This window comes from Typha angustifolia, chromosome 7 (assembly GCF_048772165.1).
Source record: "Typha angustifolia cultivar Huaian chromosome 7, ASM4877216v1, whole genome shotgun sequence".
In the NCBI taxonomy this organism is placed as follows: domain Eukaryota; kingdom Viridiplantae; phylum Streptophyta; class Magnoliopsida; order Poales; family Typhaceae; genus Typha; species Typha angustifolia.
The window spans coordinates 12546127-12555745 of record NC_133245.1 but is presented as its reverse complement, the minus strand read 5'-3'; the positions used below and the strand labels follow the sequence as shown (position 1 = coordinate 12555745).

General features: G+C 34.7%; 1 pseudogene; it reads right to left on the bottom strand.

Moving 5' to 3' along the window:
* Positions 1-269: 269 nt before the first annotated feature.
* LOC140762338 (uncharacterized) lies at positions 270-7140 on the bottom strand (annotated as a pseudogene).
* Between the last annotated feature and the right edge of the window lie 2479 nt (positions 7141-9619).

Here is a 9619-nt window from a genome sequence, read left to right as displayed (position 1 = left end):
TCCATATGACATTATGAAACATGCAGGATCGTCTATGTGCAACAGGGTTGTTCCCCACTTCTCAAAAAAGAGGGAAAAAAATCAATCAATTATGACAGCTCAATCTGAATGTAAGAATAAAAAGCTATTTGCATTACTACAAATATCTTTACAGAAGCACGACATTATTCCACAATGGTAGAGATGATCAACTGAAGAAAGGTTAAAACTCTTGATATCAAAATATAGGCGTGAAGATATAACACCAAAAGAAAAATATTTCATAATGATAGCAGTTAAAATAAAATAATTCTAGTAGTAATCAGGTATTTGTACAATTCATGAAGGCCATCTGGGAAGATCTAATCATAAACATTTTCCAGTGAACATAATAGGAGACTGATGGCATTCAGGTCATGCTCATCATCAATCACAACCTTCTCAGTTTGATTATCTTTATCAAATCGATGAGTACAACACTAGAGGATAACTTGTCGGTGAGATCGATGTCAATAGACTGAAAAGAGAAAAGATTTGGAACATCCAATCTAATCTTGAGATAAGTCCCCTTGAGGCTTCAGTATGTCCCTTTTCGGTGACTGCAATAGCCTCAAACTACTAAGATAATATCTAACAGAGCAAGTAATGTTGTCAGATCGTATTTCCAATGTCATGGTGAAACACATACATGGTATCACCATAAATTCATAGGGGAAAGGAGAACTTCAGGATGGATGGAAAACAAATAATTACCAGGACATCCCATGGCTCATGGATGCTTCTCATCAGATCTGGATCTCATGAACCTCCGACGTCTCCTTGGTACTGGAATGTCATCATCTAGATTGCCATCATCATCATCTTCATCATCATCTTGCAGACCCAATAGGTTTTCACCCCAAGGATTACGGTGTCCTAAGCGTCTTGGTCTTCGCCAAGCCCTAGATGAGCCTCTTCCATCATCAACCGATCTACCAGGGCTGCTGATCATAGGGAACAGAAAGAATGTCGTCCACCATGGCCCACTCCCTTCTCCAGATCCACTACTCTCACGGTCACGTGATAATCCATCTCCATTATCAATGACATAGTCACCAAACACAACTGCACCAGGCATTGCTGATCTGATTGCACTGAGGATGTCACCATACTCACGCTGGTGCTCAAGGCGGCGCCAAGCACGTTGCCTAGATGGATCAACTTCAGCAGGCCTTGTTGTAGGGTGAACCCTTCTAGCATGTCTTCACAGTTCTCTGTAATTGCCAAGAAATGTGCATGATTCCCGAGAGCAGGTCCTTGACTTTTGGTCGAGATAATGCCTTGCTTCTTTAATGATCATCCAACCCATTACAGTTCCTCTGCAGAGCGGGCACTTTATGTTGTTCAACTTTGATGCATCACCACCAGATTCCTCAAGTCTAGTCCTTTCCTCTTCCTGAGTTTCTATAGAACTCTCAACTTCCTGGTTACTTTCATTTCCTTCGAGTGCTTCAGATACACTTACAAAATTAGGTCCATCGTATTCTTCAACATTGTAATCTTCTTGATTTGTGACTACATTTCTTCTAAATGTTGGGCTCTTTGAAAGGGGTTCAGAGGTGGAAGTATAATGAGCCATCTGATTGAGACTCACATTACCAGAATCATCAACAAAAGAAGAACTCAACTGAGGGTCATCCTTGTTTTTCAATTTGAGTTTTTTGAATCTAACTAGGCAATTAGAATGTCTACAACTTGTATCACAAATGTAACATCTGCAGCCTTTATCATGGGAACTGCAAATGAGGAGGATAGCATTATGGGGATGATTCACGCAAATTGGATAAGAAGTTTCATCCCATTCCTTGTGCAAAGCAGTTATATCTGCAACCGTGGAGCTCTTATCTTTCAGATCTGTCATCTTGAAGGCAACTGAGTAAAGTCACTCAAATGTTAGACAATTTAAAGTTCTACATATGTCCAAAAATAATCATACTAATTAAATGTACTATCTACTATGAAGTGCCAATTCCCATCAAAGCTTAGTTCTCAAATAAACAGTTTGTGCCAACTGACCTTGGTTCGTTCTTTGTTTTCTCAGTTATTGTCCCTAGCGAGGTGCATTCAAAATAAACAACTTTACAAAAAGGGAAAAGAAAGAAAAATACTCTAATGGGAACTAATTTTGGGTGCTAACTTGCATAAAATATTTATTATGCTGGAAAAATCTTCATCCATGAAGATAAAAACTAAGAAAACAGATCCAACGTCACAACTACATTATATCTTAGCAAACAAAAATTAGATAGGCAAGGTGTGCCATTCCTATCTATAAGTCTACTAACAACAATTTGGGTAGCTTTCCACAAAAAGGTTGAGTTTATAATAAGCTAAAATCTTTTTCTTTTTGTTATTTATAATTACATGTGTCATATTGTTTCCAATGGTTTCAAGAGGGAACAAAGGAATAAACCTATTTCTATCAGATATCATCAAGCCCTATTAATTAGATTTTAATTTCCCAAGAAAACTCAAACCAACACTAAAATTGATTCACGATACACATAATAGTAGAGGTCTAATTAAGCTGAAATCAAGCAAATATTCTTTTTGAGCTAGAGTATATAATGAGCATGTTTGACCAGCGTAATTCAGTCATATTGAAAGTTCCGATAAGGAACACTAATCCTAAACTGACTAAAACCAAGGGCAAACTATTTCAACCAATTTGTTCATTGTGGTTTTGGTACTCTAAAATATTCTAACAGTGTATAAGTTCTTCCAGACTTGTGCAAACTCCAAAGTTCACCATTCCATCTACTTTTACCTCCTATAAAAATACGTAATGACATTTGTAAATATTTCCTCGAATCATGCATATTTTTTTATATTATTTCACCTATAACTAAACATCGGTGACTAAGGAATGACTGCTCAACAAAACTAGATTCTAGAATATTTATGAAAGAGATGGAATATTACAGAATCAAGCCATCCTACACTCAAGGTGGAAGGCAAACTAATAACTGATTGAGAGTTGAAGCCTTAGTTTAAAATAATGTCACCAGATTACCCATAACAACTTATCTTACTAACCAAACCGAAGGAATCCTTGGTATCTAGAAGCAATGTTATCAATACATATGAGAAAGGTTGACCTGTAAGGTGTCGAGGTTTTAAGAATCGAACATTGTAAATTTGCTAAAATGTGACACGACGACATAACCTCGTTTTAATGATGCATATGCAACTATGTGTGGTCCATAATCATAATGGTAATATTCTAGATTTCTAGGTTGATTATCAACCTGACACCAACCCCTTTAGGAATTGATGCCCAAATCGCATTTAAAGATAATGATAAGGCCAACCTCGTTTTAATGATGCATATGCAACTATGTGTGGTCCATAATCATAATGGTAATATTCTAGATTTCTAGGTTGATTATCAACCTGACACCAACCCCTTTAGGAATTGATGCCCAAATCGCATTTAAAGATAATGATAAGGCCAATAATAGATAGAGTATCTACGTCTCATTTGCAGTTAAGGCCTATGCAATCTACGGGTAATTTATACTAGTTCTCCTCAATTGTATTGAAATTTTGGAATTCTTGCTACATCTTGATTTTTTTCCCTATATAGAAGTACCAAAATAGGACACATAATAAAATGCTGAAGGTGAATAGGCATCCTAAAGTGTCCAATTGTCCAAAATATCCAAGTAGGACCACAAGGAACTTAAAATTGGAGGTCTAGGTAACATCATCTTAAGGCCAGAAAGCAACTTTTTTCTGGACCAAGTAAATTCATTTCTCTAGTCCAATAGTGCTTCTGTAAGCTGTTGGAGAGATAAGGTCTTCAAGATCTTTAACAACTACAACTACAGCATATGGGCACAGTTGAATTAACTTGTAAAGCTTAGCTCTTTTAGTAAATCTGAAGGCATAAAACACTTATCACCTCATCCCCAGAAAATTAATTCATGCATATAACTAGCAGTAATCCTCAAGAGTCCAACTTGAAAACTGTAGTGACAGAAATCAATAATGAACATGAAGAGATCAACCAAATTCACATGTGGGTTCAAGAGAACAGTCAATGTTCATTTTGCATTATGATAGCTAATACTGTCAGTAGGAACACAACATGGCCCCATCTAAATAGTTGCCACTATCAGTAAGAAACTTTAGATGACAACCACTATGATGAGTTTCAAATGTTTCTTAAAAAATGAACACAAACATGTAAACAAGGATGCATAGGCAACATAGCGGCTGTCATCTAAAGTTTAGTTTCCTTACCATCACATAGGTTCTGAGAGACAAACAACTTAAACTAGAAGATGCCACTCATAGGTTTCAATTTATCTAATAAGGAAAAGCAAAAATGCATCTAAGATATATTCAAGGTCCTATAAAAGCTCCACAAAGGAAATATGCTGTTAATAAGTTATCAAGAAGTGATCATAAGAATGATCCAGAAAATGATAATTCGTGCCAAATGGAAAAATGGGGTTCAAGTACCTTGCAACCCATTTATAGAAAAACAACAATATTTGTGGCTATGATACATTTACATTTACATAAATTCTTCAAAAACAGAGAAATGAAAATGCAGATGCAAAAGGAGACAACTAAATGAAGGAGAAAGGAGGAAGAATATATATATTCTGATAATGATGATATTTAGGGCATGAAGGAGTTGGATATCCCAGTCTCCATTTTCCTGAGGCCATAACCTACATGGTGCTATTCTAGGTGCATGATTTAACCCAACTATAACCATATTTCAAATATCCTCAAATAAATGGCCAAATGGATATAGTAAAATAAAAAACTAACCACTTAGAGATCTAAAAATCTGTTTGTAAAAGACAAGGAGAATCAAGAATAGTCTTAATTTACCTCGAAAGTTAAGGTCAATTATTCTACAAGGTAAAGTCCATTTTGAGGTTACATGGTCGGATAGATGGATATAGTCTAAATATTTGGTAAAAGAGGGTGTTCCACCCGAAGGCTTTCACCTCAAAGGGTCTAGAGAGGAAAGATGTATGCAACCTTATGTTCACTAGTGAGGAGGTGTTTCCTTGAGTTGAACATATGACCTCTTTGATGCAAGGAGCAAGCCTTCTTGTCACACCATGTGATGCCCTTTAGTCCAAAGATAACATAACCTCTCAAGAAGCATGACAAGTTAGAAGATCTACTTAATAGTCCATTGAAGGTCTTGAATATCAATACTAGAATACATACTAAAAGTGAATGATGTAAAAAATTGAATCGTGTCAATGTACAAGACTCTGCTCCGACTCAAGGAAGAGTCTCTTCCAACAACTGGAGACTGATATTGCGACTCACCAAGAGTTTGAAGGAAACAGGAGTGAGAGACATCAAAACCGTCGTACTAACCCTATCTCTCTTGTAATTTTACATACTTCACCTATCGTGTCCAACATCTACTAAGCTTTAATGTCCTAGAGTTTTTCAGAAGATTCACATGGGACAGAAATATATTTTCTCTTCATACATTGTTAGAAGGAATTGTTTAAACTTTGCAATGATTAAATCATAAAATGACTTTGCTGTTGAGGCTAGGTACCTTTAGAATTTAGGTTGTAAATATTTAATGAATTGGAAAGAGTAAGCATTATTTTTTTTAAAAAAAAAGCTTTGAATGTGATTACTTCCTTGTGATATTTTCTTCTTTATCTTCTCATGTATGTGAGTTCATATAATTTATGCTACAACCAGAAATTTCAATATCCTCCTCGCACGATAGATTAGCCTGTAGAGACACTTATAAAATTCCAAATGATAAACAAGCCAGCATATCATTGCAAATGGAGAGAACGAAGGAGAACAAGAAACATTAAAATTAACACAGAAGTTTCTTCAAAATTTTAGATAACAAATAGTACTCACCAGGGAAGGAAGTCTGAAGCTCAGCACTGCATTTGTGGCTTCCAAATTACTAACATAATTATAATAACTGATCTGACAAATACAGCTGCCTTGATCTCCTCTGGCGCTAAACTTATCTACAGGCAGAATCCTGAAAGAACGATAAAATCTTCCAAAGCATCCAACAAACAATCCGATATCCTAGAAATCCTCGTTAAACCATAGCTTGGACTTGAGTACTGGACCACTAAAAAGTATAAGTAATGCTCCACAATTCACCAACGGGTCCTAAGGCCTGCACTTAAATCGTGGAACAAGGGCAATGGTCATCTATATAACATAACTATGATTAGTTGTGATTCTATAATAGAGAGGTAACGCACAAAAAAGATTTCCTTTTTCTTCTCTTGAGATAAAGACATTGAGAAATCACGGCGGCAGCAAAAATAAAAAGAAAAGAAGTTTTTTTTTAGTAGTTTTAAAAAGGCTGATGCTATACATTACCAGGAAATGATAAATGTAAAACAACAAGTATAAATTTGTCTCAAGCCCAAATCCCAAAATTTACTTGAAAGATCAGGTGACAACATATAAAATTTTCTCTTCTCATAGGGAGGACTCGCCAAGTAGACAAATGTCAAGCGCATAATTTTGATAAAATCCAAATCAAGAAAAATCGAACCTGGATTACCCCTACAGAGATAAAATGTAATGTGACACCCCAAAACTAGGGAGATCCCAAGCCTTTACCAAATCCCATTCCTTTCCCTCAAATCCAAGCTATTTGAAATCCACCCAAGTGACAACTCCAACTTTTGCTAAACCTAATTTTAGCCCTAGCCATAATTAAATGCAGCAAATCAGCAACCATCAAGGAATCCCAATTGAAGCCGGGATCCATCGAGCCTAAAAGAGAAAAGCATCAGATCGGCGACCAACAAATCGATCGCCAAAAGAAACCCAACTCAGAATTCCAATCAAAGATTAGATCCAACTACTCAAACTATTACGGAAATATAAAATCATCAACCAAAAAAGAAGAACAGAAAAAAAAAAATTGAGGAATTGATATTACAGCAATTTGTGGAGCTCGATGAGGCAAAATCATCAGTCTAACTTGAGATAAATCTAATAATTTTTCTCTTTTTTCTCCTTTATTTTCCCTTTTTGTTCTCAATTTCACCGGTCCTTTAGAGGAGAAAGCGGTGGCGTGTTTCCTTTTGATTGTTTCTTCCTCTTCTTCTTCTGTTATTATATTGTTGGGGAAAATGGTAAAGATTAAGATTAGAAAGGAGAAAAGCGTTGGAGAGACGCTTTGTCAAGCGGTTATTAAATTAATGAGATTGTCGTAAAGTATAAGAGAAATAGAACTTTTCTTTTCCGGTAATCTGTTTGTCTACCAATGAGGAAATGCTGAAATAGAAGGTTGAGAATTTTTTTTTCCCTTAATTTTTACTAATTAGACAACTAGAAACTCTAGAATAAAAAAGAAGAAGATAAATTACAGTTTATCCATACAAGGGGTTAGGCCTAAATTTACTTCACCCTTATAAGTTTATTTGTATCATTTTACATTCTTATAATTGACTAAAGTGCGACAGTTACTTTTCTCTTTAATCAAAACCATAAGTATAGACATAGATACAGAGTTGTAGGATTGGATAAGCAAATGCATTTAAACTAATATAGATCGAATTTGTAATAATAAAGATAATAAAAATATATTGAACAAATGCATGCTTTTGTCATATTTTTATCATCTAAAATCTGATATGGTATTATTTAAATGCATTGAAAATTTTAACTAATTTTTAAGTATCTTTGAATTGAATTTGACTTGTGAATTGGTTAATCTAATTTTTAAATAGAAATGCCAAAAATTTCTTTTTATAAAATATTAAATTATTCAACATCCCAGTTAAAAATGCTAAATAGTTCAACGTGTTATAAAAAAAATTAGAAAAATTTGTAAAACTAAAACTTGAGGTTTTTTTTTATGTGATTTGAGTATAGGTGCTGTGGAGGAATTGTTACACAATTCCAACTTAAAAAGATATTTTCCATTTCTTCGTAATAGAATTTTTTTATGATTAAAATGAATAACCGAGCATAAAATTATAATGCTATAAATTTTTTTCTTTATACTTTTCTATATCTCTGAGGTCCAATTAAGCTTCAATTAAAATTGTTAAATTTCTCTTTTCTTTTTCATCTTCATGATGACATATCAAATGTCCAAAATAAATCACTGGTTAGAAAGTTATCACCATCTAAATTGAGTTTGACGGTTTAACTTAGTGATTAATCTGCTTATGTTAAAATGGGAATACATAAAACGCAAATCAGTTAGCATTTTATATTATATAAATGTTTAAATTTGTTAGGGTTTGTATCTTATAGTTAAAATGCTTAAAAGTTCAGCATTATCCGAAGAGTTATAGTAAAATAGAGTCCTTTTAGTATTAACTTGATCGATTGTCTATTTCGATGAAGTACGTTTCAAAAAGGGCTTGGTCCAAAATTCAGCAAGCCCATGGGCAAGCTTCTTAAGGCCGAGTACTTTTGCACTTGCTTCTTCGTGGAGTGATTCCAAATCTAAACATGAGCTTCATACGCTTGGAAGCTTATAAAGTTGGTAGGTATCTCCCCTATAATTAAGAAGGTCATAGAATCGACTCTAATCTCAAATAATTATTATGATAAAATTATCTGGTGGTTGGTTCAACGGCTCAGTTCAATTCAATTGATGGTGCAAGATTTTATAGCGATGTCTTAGTAGCATTTAGTTCAAAGCAATAGCTCGGCAATACATACAACTTGAAGCCTAAACTAGGTGGCTTAATATGTTGGTTAGAGCTTGGTAAAATCTAAATACCTCTCTATTTAGATAGTATTAGCCATTTATTATGCTTATATTTAGCTTTTGGGCTCTTGGATGATAAAAAATAGTTAAATATATTTTAGCACATTGTACTTTAAAAAGTTTTAAACCAATCTCTATACTTATGACTAAAGTGAGACCATTAATTTTTCTATCTAAATTAACGGAGTGCTACTAAAAGAGATTTCAAAAATTAAATGGCAGGCTAAATTCCTTCTCTTTATAGACAAAAATGTAATTTCCCTCTACAAGCCAAATCCGGCGAGATTGCTACCTCTCCAGGGTCTCCTCTTAAAGAAGAGTCTAGCTAAGTTCCTTTTGCCGAGCTGCTTGTCTCTCGACCATCTCATTAGGATCATATAGTGTCTGATCCAGAAAGAGAGTGATAGCCCGTTTGGTGGCTGCTCTGGGAAGAGAGACAGCGTCCTCCAACAGGCAGTTTGAGCATTCACTGTTCTCAAAATCACTGTGATTTGGAGATGTTTTCATGTGTCTTCCTGACCTCTTCCACTCTTTCTTTTGAGGACTTCTCCATTCTCTATCCCTCTACCTCTGTAGAGTCTTCAATCAAAATAAATAGATATCAATCTAACTGGGTAATGAGAAGCTCAATTAGGAAAAGTTTTAAGGCAATAGCTTCCGAAAGTATAAATTAAGAACTTTTCTCTCATTTTCCGGGTAGAAGAAGAATAATTTTCCAATAAATATTAAAATAGATCAAACGAGGCCAACTCTTATTTATGACTGACCTTATGATCATAATTTAATTGCTTACCACTACCAGATTGTCAAGCTTACTTTCTTTTCCCCTTAAAACTTCAGCAGAACAAACTCCTAATTTCATGCCAATCCATAACTTCACTTCTTTGATTTCTT